The 11843-nt window shown below is 50.7% G+C and overlaps 1 protein-coding gene across 2 annotated transcripts in view; it reads left to right on the forward strand.

Moving 5' to 3' along the window:
• The first annotated feature begins 6994 nt into the window (after positions 1 to 6994).
• Positions 6995 to 11843, forward strand: part of gpr146 (G protein-coupled receptor 146) — a 13834-nt gene continuing 8985 nt past the window's right edge. For both annotated transcript variants that reach the window (XR_014630454.1, XM_084438274.1), the window contains exon 1: positions 6995 to 7217. The gene's annotated coding sequence lies outside the window, so the exon portion shown is untranslated. The remainder of the gene's footprint in view (positions 7218 to 11843) is intronic.

Genomic DNA, 11843 nt, shown 5'->3' on the forward strand with positions numbered 1-11843 from the left:
CGGTGATTTACTCCACAGGTTGCTGGTCCAATCCCTGGCCCTCTGTCCCTGTCCCTCTGTCCCTGTCCCTCTGTCCCTGGCCCTCTGTCCCTGGCCCTCTGTCCCTGTCCCTCTGTCCCTGTCCCTCTGTCCCTGTCCCTCTGTCCCTGTCCCTCTGTCCCTGTCCCTCTGTCCCTGTCCCTCTGTCCCTGGCCCCCGGCCAGCGCAGGAAAGACCTCCGCAGACCTCATATCCTCACACAGATAGAAAACGTTACAGAAAAACAAACCCTTTTTAGATCTCGTCTGTGTAGAATTGAGATGAGAGTCTGGAGAAAGAAGACATAGTGAAACTCCCAGGCAGCCCGTATCTCTGTCTGCGTCTGGCCGTGCTCCATTTCCCATGCATGCATTCTCCTGCGCCGCAGCCCGCATGCCTGCCGCCCGCATGCCTGCCCAGCCCAGATACGACCACGCTGACACGACCACGCTGACATGACCACGCTGATACAACCACGCTGATACTACGACCACGCTGATACGACCACGCTGATACGACCACGCTGACACGACCACGCTGAGGTACTGGATGCTACAATACTGAGCATCTGATATGATCGGGCCATTTCCCTGTGAATGAAACAGTGCTGCTTTGTCCCAGGTTGACTTATTGAGCTGCTTGTCTGGGCTGTAGAAGGAGCTGACAGCGTCTGCTTGGGAAAAACCCAGGAAAACTCTTCCCTCCAAGAACCCCATCATCATCACACTGAGACCTCAGCTAGGCGGCCTATGGACAGGAGGTGTAAACAAATAAATAATAAATACAAAATACAAAATAAAAGCGTGCCCTGATCCTGGCCGTCTCAATGAGATCACGCGGTTCTGGTTTCCCTTCAACATGAGTTCACCCTTTAATCCCGGCTCAGCTCTCCGCTGCTCTGCTGTCAACACAGCGTCTCCCCGCTCACCCAGACCCCCCAGAGATGTCTCCCCGCTCACCCAGACCCCCCAACACAGCGTCTCCCCGCTCCCCCAGACCCCCCAGAGATGTCTCCCCGCTCACCCAGACCCCCCAGAGATGTCTCCCCGCTCACCCAGACCCCCCAGAGATGTCTCCCCGCTCACCCAGACCCCCCAGAGATGTCTCCCCGCTCACCCAGACCCCCCAGAGATGTCTCCCCGCTCACCCAGACCCCCCAGAGATGTCTCCCCGCTCACCCAGACCCCCCAGAGAACAGCGTCTCCCCGCTCCCCCAGACCCCCCAGAGATGTCAACCCGCTCACCCAGACCCCCCAGAGATGTCTCCCCGCTCACCCAGACCCCCCAGAGATGTCTCCCCGCTCCCCCAGACCCCCCAGAGATGTCTCCCCGCTCCCCCAGACCCCCCAGAGATGTCTCCCCGCTCCCCCAGACCCCCCAGAGATGTCTCCCCGCTCCCCCAGACCCCCCAGAGATGTCTCCCCGCTCCCCCAGACCCCCCAGAGAACAGCGTCTCCCCGCTCACCCAGACCCCCCAGAGATCGGGAGTCTCCCCGCTCACCCAGACCCCCCAGAGATGTCTCCCCGCTCACCCAGACCCCCCAGAGATGTCTCCCCGCTCCCCCAGACCCCCCAGAGATGTCTCCCCGCTCACCCAGACCCCCCAGAGATGTCTCCCCGCTCCCCCAGACCCCCCAGAGATGTCTCCCCGCTCACCCAGACCCCCCAGAGATGTCTCCCCGCTCACCCAGACCCCCCAGAGATGTCTCCCCGCTCCCCCAGACCCCCCAGAGATGTCTCCCCGCTCCCCCAGACCCCCCAGAGATGTCTCCCCGCTCACCCAGACCCCCCAGAGATGTCTCCCCGCTCACCCAGACCCCCCAGAGATGTCTCCCCGCTCACCCAGACCCCCCAGAGATGTCTCCCCGCTCACCCAGACCCCCCAGAGAACGGGATCATGCCATAATGACATTACTCAGTGATAATGACGGTTTATGAGAAAGAAAGGTGCAGTTCTTTGAAAGAGTACTGTATCATGACGTTTTAGGGAAAATAAACAGTGGATAGGCAATATAATCTTACATTTTAAACCAGAGTCTTAACTCCTTAACCTACCTCTGTGAACCAAACTAGTTCAATACAAAAGCCTGTTTAACAATGAAGGAGCAGCATGTAGACATGTCGAAGGAAGAAGGGGGTAAGGGTATATTAAGGGGGGTAAGGGTATATTAAGGGGGGTAAGGGTATATTAAGGGGGGTAAGGGTATATTAAGGGGGGGAAGGGTATATTAAGGGGGGGAAGGGTATATTAAGGGGGGTAAGGGTATATTAAGGGGGGTAAGGGTATATTAAGGGGGGTAAGGGTATATTAAGGGGGGTAAGGGTATATTAAGGGGGGTAAGGGTATATTAAAAAGGATCCCTTTGTCGGACCCCCAGTCTTAAATCTACCTCCCACAGTCACAGTGCTTTCTAATTGCTTGGCAGTAGTTTGTGTTATAAAAGCTTATCCTGAATTTTAAGAGGCTCAACATTCAAATTAGTTTTGTCAGATAAACTCAGTGCCTAAACAACAGCAAAACTTTCAACGTACCCATGGAATGACTCTATTTACAGTCTACTAGTGAGTATTATGGGATGTCTAGAGCAGGGTCCTCACATGCCTGGTTTTCTCTCTCTTCAGGGTCTCACCCAGCGTCCCCTCAGGTGAGATCAGATCTGAGATCAGATCAGGGGTCTCTCTCTCCTCACCAGACCACCTCACTATGAACACCTGACCTCACCACAACACAGCATCCTCACCAGACCACCTCACTATGAACACCTGACCTCACCAACACAGCATCCTCACCAGACCACCTCACTATGAACACCTGACCTCACCAACACAGCATCCTCACCAGACCACCTCACTATGAACACCTGACCTCACCAACACAGCATCCTCACCAGACCACCTCACTCTGAACACCTGACCTCACCACAACACAGCATCCTCACCAGACCACCTCACTATGAACACCTGACCTCACCAACACAGCATCCTCACCAGACCACCTCACCATGAACACCTGACCTCACCAGACCACCTCACTATGAACACCTGACCTCACCACAACACAGCATCCTCACCAGACCACCTCACTATGAACACCTGACCTCACCACAACACAGCATCCTCACCAGACCACCTCACTATGAACACCTGACCTCACCACAACACAGCATCCTCACCAGACCACCTCACTATGAACACCTGACCTCACCAACACAGCGTCACTGAAAACCAAGAGAAAAACACATCAGAACAGGATTCAGAAATACCCCAACAAACATATATCTAGCTTATCAAAGCTATCTATGTAACTTTGGGAAATCAGGCATTTCCTAACAAGATGAACTGTGTAGAACCAACTCCTAGATTTGGCAGGAAGTAAGCTATTGTAGGTTGCTAAGCAAACTAACATGCTGGTGGATTTGGGTTACATAACCATTACATTCACAATACTGGTGACTGTAGACTATGTAAGATTAGTGTCGCATTTCTTATCCTAATCAATAGCATGTTTACTTGATCTTGAAACCGAATGTTGTTTCATTAGGGAAACATCCAGAGTTCATTGCAACATGCATGAGGAACCCTGAGAGTTGGGACAATGAGGAACCCTGTGAGTTGGGACAATGAGGAACCCTGTGAGTTGGGACAATGAGGAACCCTGTGAGTTGGGACAATGAGGAACCCTGTGCGTTGGGACAATGAGGAACCCTGTGAGTTGGGACAATGAGGAACCCTGTGAGTTGGGACAATGAGGAACCCTGTGCGTTGGGACAATGAGGAACCCTGTGAGTTGGGACAATGAGGAACCCTGTGCGTTGGGACAACGGTATGTGGGTCATAAACAGTGAAGTATTTACAGTAGGGATCTTGCTGTAATCCTTAATCTTCTTAACAAACTCCAGTCACTGTACTAAGGAGTCTATCAGCACAACGGAAAGGTCTGTCATGCATTTCATATATAAAGAAAGTAATGCTTGCTATTATAAATTTGGACCAATATAACATTATCCCGATCCATTGAGTATTTTAATCATAAAAAAAATAATCCCTTAATACTGTATGTGTGGGAATTATGTTTTTTTCTTCTATTTGAGAAAACATTGTTGTTTGTCTTTTTCCTGCCCAAAAAGGCAACGCAGGTCACTGGAAAGATTAGGGTGGATCTGTCTGATTGGGGGATTTGCCCGGTGGAGGTAGGCTGCCTGTCTGGGACCCCAGGGACACAAGCTCCTCTTCCAAACATCATCATCCAATGACACACTGATTCAATGATGCAACACATTCACTCTAGTAAAAGGTATAATTAACCTATTTATGGAAGAAAACATAATTGAATGTAAAAGAAAAACAAATATGATGTGTGAAGAATGAGAGATAAGATGATAATAGACCTTGTCAGTAGACGGAGAGGCCAACTAAAGTCTTTTAGGCCAATATGATTATTAGTCTGGACTGTATCTGTATGTATTTCCAGCCTCTGCTGTAGTTTGTCCACTGCTGAAACCAGTTTCCCCACAGGGGCGTCACTGCGTCACTCGTCGGTATCGTTGTCACCCTCACTTGAACACTGTGGGTTCAGTCTCTGGTCCTCTGACCTGCCAACGCACATGACAACCTGCCATGGTCTAAACAGCCCTTCAGCCAGCTACGCCACTGGGACACGGGTCCAAACGGGTCCATGGCATGGGTGGGGGGCAGTTAGAAGGAGGAATGAGTTCAACCAACTCAACTTGGTTACACTCAGCCCCCTAAACTCACTCCACACACCGCAGTGACCCCAACTGTGTATCCGGGTCACGGCACCACTGTCACAGGTTTCACTGCGTTGCTCATCAGTATCGCTTCCTCCCTCACTCACCACGCCGAGTTCGATCTCCATCCTCCGACTTGACAACCTTACATCTTTATAATCCCAGGAAATGTGTCTGTCTGTCTGTGTGTCTGTATCCCACAGCAACACCCACACACTGTACCAAGTTGAACCCTGGCTGGTGTATTGCTCAGGATTTAAGGATGTGCATGTCACATGTGAAGTTGAGGAATAGAATAGCATAGAAGTGTATATTTGCCATGTGTTACAAGTACGGGTTCATGAGGAATGAAATTCTTATAATCGCTTGTCCTTAGATCAGATGTAGGACAAGTCTTTATTTGTCATACAGCACACTCCCACACACACATGCAATGAGCGACACATGGGAACACACACACACACACACACGCACACACACACACACACACACACACACACACACACACACACACATGCTTAAGGGTTGCTGATGAAATATTTCTCTGCAGTTAACCCATCCTTTCATCATTCCCCCAGAGCAGCCGGGAGCAGACAGCAGGTGTACGCAGGGGCCACGCCCCGGGGACCAAACCAAGCGCTCCTGTCCGTCTTCCTCAGGCTCAGGGATGGACAGCGTTAGCGATCTGTTCTGCATGTTTCTCATATTGAGGTTTCTTATGGGGGAACCCTTGCGAACACGGGGAGAACATGCACACTCTGCACAGACAGGCCTAGGAGATACCCCACCCTGACAGCCCTGGGGAGAACTCACCCCCCAGTGGTAACAGAATCTCAATCGGGAATCGATCAGCGGTTCTCAAGAAAGCTGGGGAAAAATCTGCCCATTTCAGCCCATTCAACACGGGCACTAGGACCCAGAGCAGTTCTCCAGAAAGCTGCTGTAGATAACGGTATCTCGGGCCTGATTACACGTGTTTACACAGGAGCCTCCTGTATTGTGGAGAAGCTTGGGCAACGGACATGATGTAGATATATTAGCTTGAATGTGTATTTTCATTAATAGGTTCAGAATGTGAGTGATATACTAAGCTAACAAAGCAGGACTTGGGAAAAAGATCTTTAATGAGCTTATTTGTTCTGCGTTGGCTCTGTTCTCTCTGCATCATGCATGGTGCACAGCTACGCCACAGATAGAAAACTATTCATTAAAATAATTAAACATCAGGGATTTGTTTTGAGTGAGCGCACATGCAGAGCAGGCCCGGGGGTATCCTGGGCCCGGGTGTGTCCTGGGCCATGTGGGGGTATCCTGGGCCCGGGGGTATCCTGGGCCATGTGAGGGTATCCTGGGCCATGTGAGGGTATCCTGGGCCCGGGGGTATCCTGGGCCATGTGGGGGTATCCTGGGCCCGGGGGTATCCTGGGCCATGTGAGGGTATCCTGGGCCATGTGGGGGGTATCCTGGGCCATGTGGGGGTATCCTGGGCCATGTGAGGGTATCCTGGGCCCGGGGGTATCCTGGGCCCGGGTGTGTCCTGGGCCATGTGGGGGTATCCTGGGCCATGTGAGGGTATCCTGCTGCCCCACCCTAAACACCACTTTAACCAGCGATATGCCGCCCAAGCACACTAGCTAGTCCATATATGGCACAAGTGAGTGGTATTTCAGGAGTGAGTTAACTAATTCAACTCAGTTACATTCATGTCTATAATGCTTTTGCATAGTAGGCTACATAATGTTTTTTTTTCTGTTAAATGCTTGGTAGCCTACAGTCCTGTCTGCTGCTGCTGTTCATTCATTGACCATCCTTCTCTGTGTGAAAGACAAAATAGAAAATGGTCTTCTGTATATTAAACATGTTCAAACTGCAGCTTACTGAACTATCTCTCCCAACCATGTCTGCTACCAGCCCTGAGCCTGAGCGGGGAGTGTGTTCATATGGAGAAGCGGGCAGGCCATGGGGCAGGCCATGGATGTATTAGGGGGGGCAGGCATGGGGCAGGCGTGTTGTTTAGAGGAGGCCACACTATCCAGCCCCCCTTCCGCGGCCTCGTCCAATGAGGAGGTCCCGGGGCCGTCGGGCCTCACCGAGCAGAGGCCGGGGCAGTGGGGGAGGGTCACGTGTGTGAGGGTCACGTGTGTGGAGGGTCACGTGTGTGTGTATACATGCAGGGTTCAGACTCGCTCATAGTAGAGACGCGCTCTCTAGAGAACAAGCCCGTCGGACACAAACGGGATTACTAAAGTAGGCGGACTACTAGAGCCAAGTCACTATCTACGTGGAAAGTCATATACTTATCTTTTCATTTGAGTTTGATGAACGAGGGAAAGATAGGACGTCTGATACGATAGATAATTGAATGTAAGTAAAGAGAGATGTCAGTATTTGTGCTCCAGCAGAACCCGATGCCTCCGTAGATCTGTCGCGGTGCCAAGCCTTTACTTTCGGGTGAGTTTGACTTTAAACACTTTTCCCTCTTTCACACAATACTGGGCAACTGTACGGTGGCGTATACTTCTGTTGATTTCATAAATGTAATGTCAACTATATGAAGTTTGTACACTATGGCTGTACACTTACCATAGTAGAGGACTGCACAGAGCAGTCAACAATAGTGTGCAAACCCGTCTGTTCCCATGTAGAACCCCATGTCTGTTACTATGTAGAAACCCATGTCTGTTACTATGTAGAACCCAATTCTGTTCCCATGTAGAAACCCATGTCTGTTACTATGTAGAACCCAATTCTGTTCCCATGTAGAAACCCATGTCTGTTACTATGTAGAAACCCATGTCTGTTACTATGTAGAAACCCATGTCTGTTACTATGTAGAAACCCATGTCTGTTACTATGTAGAACCCCATGTCTGTTACTATGTAGAAACCCATGTCTGTTACTATGTAGAAACCCATGTCTGTTACTATGTAGAAACCCATGTCTGTTACTATGTAGAACCCCATGTCTGTTACTATGTAGAAACCCATGTCTGTTACTATGTAGAAACCCATGTCTGTTACTATGTAGAACCCCATGTCTGTTACTATGTAGAAACCCATGTCTGTTACTATGTAGAAACCCATGTCTGTTACTATGTAGAAACCCATGTCTGTTACTATGTAGAAACCCATGTCTGTTCCCATGTAGAAACCCATGACATGTTATCTGCGCTGATCTGAGCTTTATGCGCGCCAAGCAGGCAGGGTTCCACTGATCCCCACAGTCTAGTAGAACACAGGCAGGGTTCCACTGATCCCCACAGTCTAGTAGAACACAGGCAGGGTTCCACTGATCCCCACAGTCTAGTAGAACACAGGCAGGGTTCCACTGATCCACACAGTCTAGTAGAACACAGCCTTCATGGTTCTGCAAATCTGCAAATCTAAAGTTATTACAGACATATAACCTATATTTCAGCATTGCCTTTCATATGTGTATTGTAAATTAATTCAGTTTCTATACATTTAAGACATTGCTGAGAACTTGAGACATCAAACCTGAGACTTGGAGTGAAGTCTTGCTTTAATGATGATATCAGTGGTTCTAATAGTCAGCCAGTAAGTGACCAACAGTGTGATTTGATAGTTTATCTTACTGTAGTTCAATGCTACATGCACAGCCCACCCAACATACAATACATGGGAAACTAGCCAATATTATCCCACATTTAAATGAGAGAACTTGACATGGTAGTTTTGTCCTGTTACATCACACAGAGCTGATGGATGATTGGGTAGAAGTCTAGTATACTCTACTGCTTCCTCTATGGTGATGAGGATTTTAATGACATATAATTATATAAAAATCCCCACAGCGAGTGTAGCTTACAGCAATTTTATAAATCGACACAAATATTGTTGAATGACTTTGATCATATCTAAGCTGCTGCAGCTGCGTTCATCTTATCATTATCAGGCTCAATTAAATAAGTTATGCTTAAATGATCCGTTAGTCTGCATGTTTTCATTTATCATTATAGCAGCTACATCATGAACCAGGACACTGGGACCAGCTCGACCAATCAGAGTCCCTGAGCTTGAGGCTGGAGGCCTGGTGAGGCTAGCCTCATGTGAGGCTGGAGGCCTGGTGAGGTTAGCCTCATGTGAGGCTGGAGGCCTGGTGTAGTTAGCCTCATGTGAGGCTGGAGGCCTGGTGAGGCTAGCCTCATGTGAGGCTGGAGGCCTGGTGAGGCTAGCCTCATGTGACAGAGAGGCCTGGTGAGGTTAGCCTCATGTGACAGAGAGGCCTGGTGTAGTTAGCCTCATGTGAGGCTGCAGGCCTGGTGTAGTGAGCCTCATGTGACAGAGAGGCCTGGGGTAGTTAGCCTCATGTGACAGAGAGGCCTGGTGTAGTTAGCCTCATGTGAGGCTGGAGGCCTGGGGTAGTGAGCCTCATGTGAGGCTGGAGGCCTGGTGTCGTTAGCCTCATGTGACAGAGAGGCCTGGGGTAGTTAGCCTCATGTGACAGAGAGGCCTGGTGTAGTTAGCCTCATGTGAGGCTGGAGGCCTGGGGTAGTTAGCCTCATGTGACAGAGAGGCCTGGTGTCGTTAGCCTCATGTGAGGCTTGAGGCCTGGTGAGGTTAGCCTCATGTGAGGCTGGAGGCCTGGGGTAGTTAGCCTCATGTGACAGAGAGGCCTGGTGAGGCTAGCCTCATGTGAGGCTGGAGGCCTGGGGTAGTTAGCCTCATGTGAGGCTGGAGGCCTGGTGAGGTTAGCCTCATGTGACAGAGAGGGACATAAGTGTGAGTGACCCTGGCTTAGTGAGAATAAGCCAGCTTTGTTCTGACCATTGAACTTCAACTTTTGTCCATGTCCTATATAGCCTCCAGCACCTCTAGCATGGTGTCACTAGGAAGCATCATGGTTAACGAGGATCATCAGCTGAGAGCAGACAGACAGATACACTGGGTCTGGGTCTGCCTGCCTGTCTGTCTGTCTGTCTGTCTGTCTGTCTGTCTGTCTGTCTGTCTGTCTGCCTGCCTGTCTGTCTGTCTGTCTGCCTGCCTGTCTGTCTGTCTGTCTGTCTGTCTGTCTGCCTGTCTGTCTGCCTGTCTGTCTGCCTGTCTGTCTGTCTGTCTGTCTGTCTGTCTGTCTGTCTGTCTGCCTGCCTGTCTGTCTGCCTGCCTGTCTGTCTGTCTGCCTGCCTGCCTGCCTGCCTGCCTGCCTGCCTGTCTGCCTGTCTGTCTGTCTGTCTGTCTGTCTGCTGGAGGAAGTGCAGCTCAAAGTGTGTCACTGACCGACTGGACCGGAGCTAAAATAACTGCATTGATTCTGACTTGTCCTCTATACCTCTCACTGTCTCTCTCACTGTCTCTCTCTCACTGTCTCTCTCACTGTCTCTCTCTCACTGTCTCTCTCACTGTCTCTCTCTCACTGTCTCTCTCACTGTCTCTCTCTCACTGTCTCTCTCACTGTCTCTCTCACTGTCTCTCTCTCACTGTCTCTCTCACTGTCTCTCTCTCACTGTCTCTCTCTCACTGTCTCTCTCACTGTCTCTCTCTCACTGTCTCTCTCTCACTGTCTCTCTCACTGTCTCTCTCTCACTGTCTCTCTCACTGTCTCTCCCTCTGTCTCTCTCACTGTCTCTCTCTCTCACTGTCTCTCTCACTGTCTCTCCCTCTGTCTCTCTCTCACTGTCTCTCTTTCACTGTCTCGCTCACTGTCTCTCTCTCACTGTCTCTCTCTCACTGTCTCTCACTCACTGTCTCTCTCTCACTGTCTCTCTCTCACTGTCTCTCTCACTGTCTCTCTCTCACTGTCTCTCTCTCACTGTCTCTCACTGTCTCTCTCTCACAGTCTCTCCCACTGTCTCTCTCCCACTGTCTCCCTCTCACTGTCTCTCTCTCTCACTGTCTCTCTCACTGTCTCTCCCTCTATCTCTCTCTCACTGTCTCTCTCTCACTGTCTCTCTCACTGTCTCTCCCGCTGTCTCTCTCTCACTGTCTCTCTCTCACTGTCTCTCTCTCCCTGTCTCTCTCTCACTGTCTCTCTCTCACTGTCTCTCTCTCTCACTGTCTCAGGTGATGGATGGTAGTGGTTCATACTGTAGCTGTTAACTGTCTCTAAACACGCCTGCAACTCAGAGCCAGAGATTCACCTTCATCTTCAGACAAACACCTTCCTCTGATGCTTCAGGGGGATGAGGAACAGGGGAGAGGGGATGAGGCGCAGGGGATGAGGAGCAGGGGAGAGGGGATGAGGAGCAGGGGAGAGGGGATGAGGAACAGGGGAGAGGGGATGAGGAGCAGGGGATGAGGAGCAGGGGAGAGGGGATGAGGAGCAGGGGATGAGGAGCAGGGGAGAGGGGATGAGGAGCAGGGGAGAGGGGATTAGGCGCAGGGGAGAGGGGATGAGGAGCAGGGGAGAGGGGATGAGGAGCAGGGGAGAGGGGATGAGGAGCAGGGGAGAGGGGAGAGGGGATGAGGAGCAGGGGAGAGGGGATGAGGAGCAGGGGAGAGGGGATGAGGAGCAGGGGAGAGGGGATGAGGCGCAGGGGAGAGGGGATGAGGAGCAGGGGAGAGGGGATGAGGAGCAGGGGAGAGGGGATGAGGAGCAGGGGAGAGGGGATGAGTATCTGGAGAAAGATGAGGTGGAATTATTCATTCATTCATCATCATCATCATCATCATCATCATCTCACATGGTTTTGAAATGCAACCCCCAACCCTCCCCTATAAAGTAGGATGATAATTATTAGGATAATTATTCACCAAACATGGAATGGTATTTGTGGGAGCAGATTAAAGAATCGTGGTTACATTCAGAGTTGTATGAGTTGTTTACACATCGTGCATGAATGCCCAAGAGTTGTTTACACCTCATGTGAAATCCCGAGTCACCCAAATGTGCGCTGTGGCTCCCTGGAGCTCCGCTTGACTGCAGGCGTGTGCCCAGGATCATGTGACATCACTCAGCACGCTGTGACATCACTCAGCACGCTGTGACATCACTCAGCACGCTGTGACATCACTCAGCACGCTGTGAGAAAGGCCTGCACATTCCAGAGGGGCTGTGAGGGGCGTCACCTGCGTCACCCTACAACACCCTAGAACGTCAGGCACATCTGCGTCACCCTAC

The sequence above is a fragment of the Borostomias antarcticus genome (genome assembly GCF_949987555.1).
Source record: "Borostomias antarcticus genome assembly, chromosome: 5".
Classification (NCBI taxonomy): Eukaryota; Metazoa; Chordata; class Actinopteri; order Stomiiformes; family Stomiidae; genus Borostomias; species Borostomias antarcticus.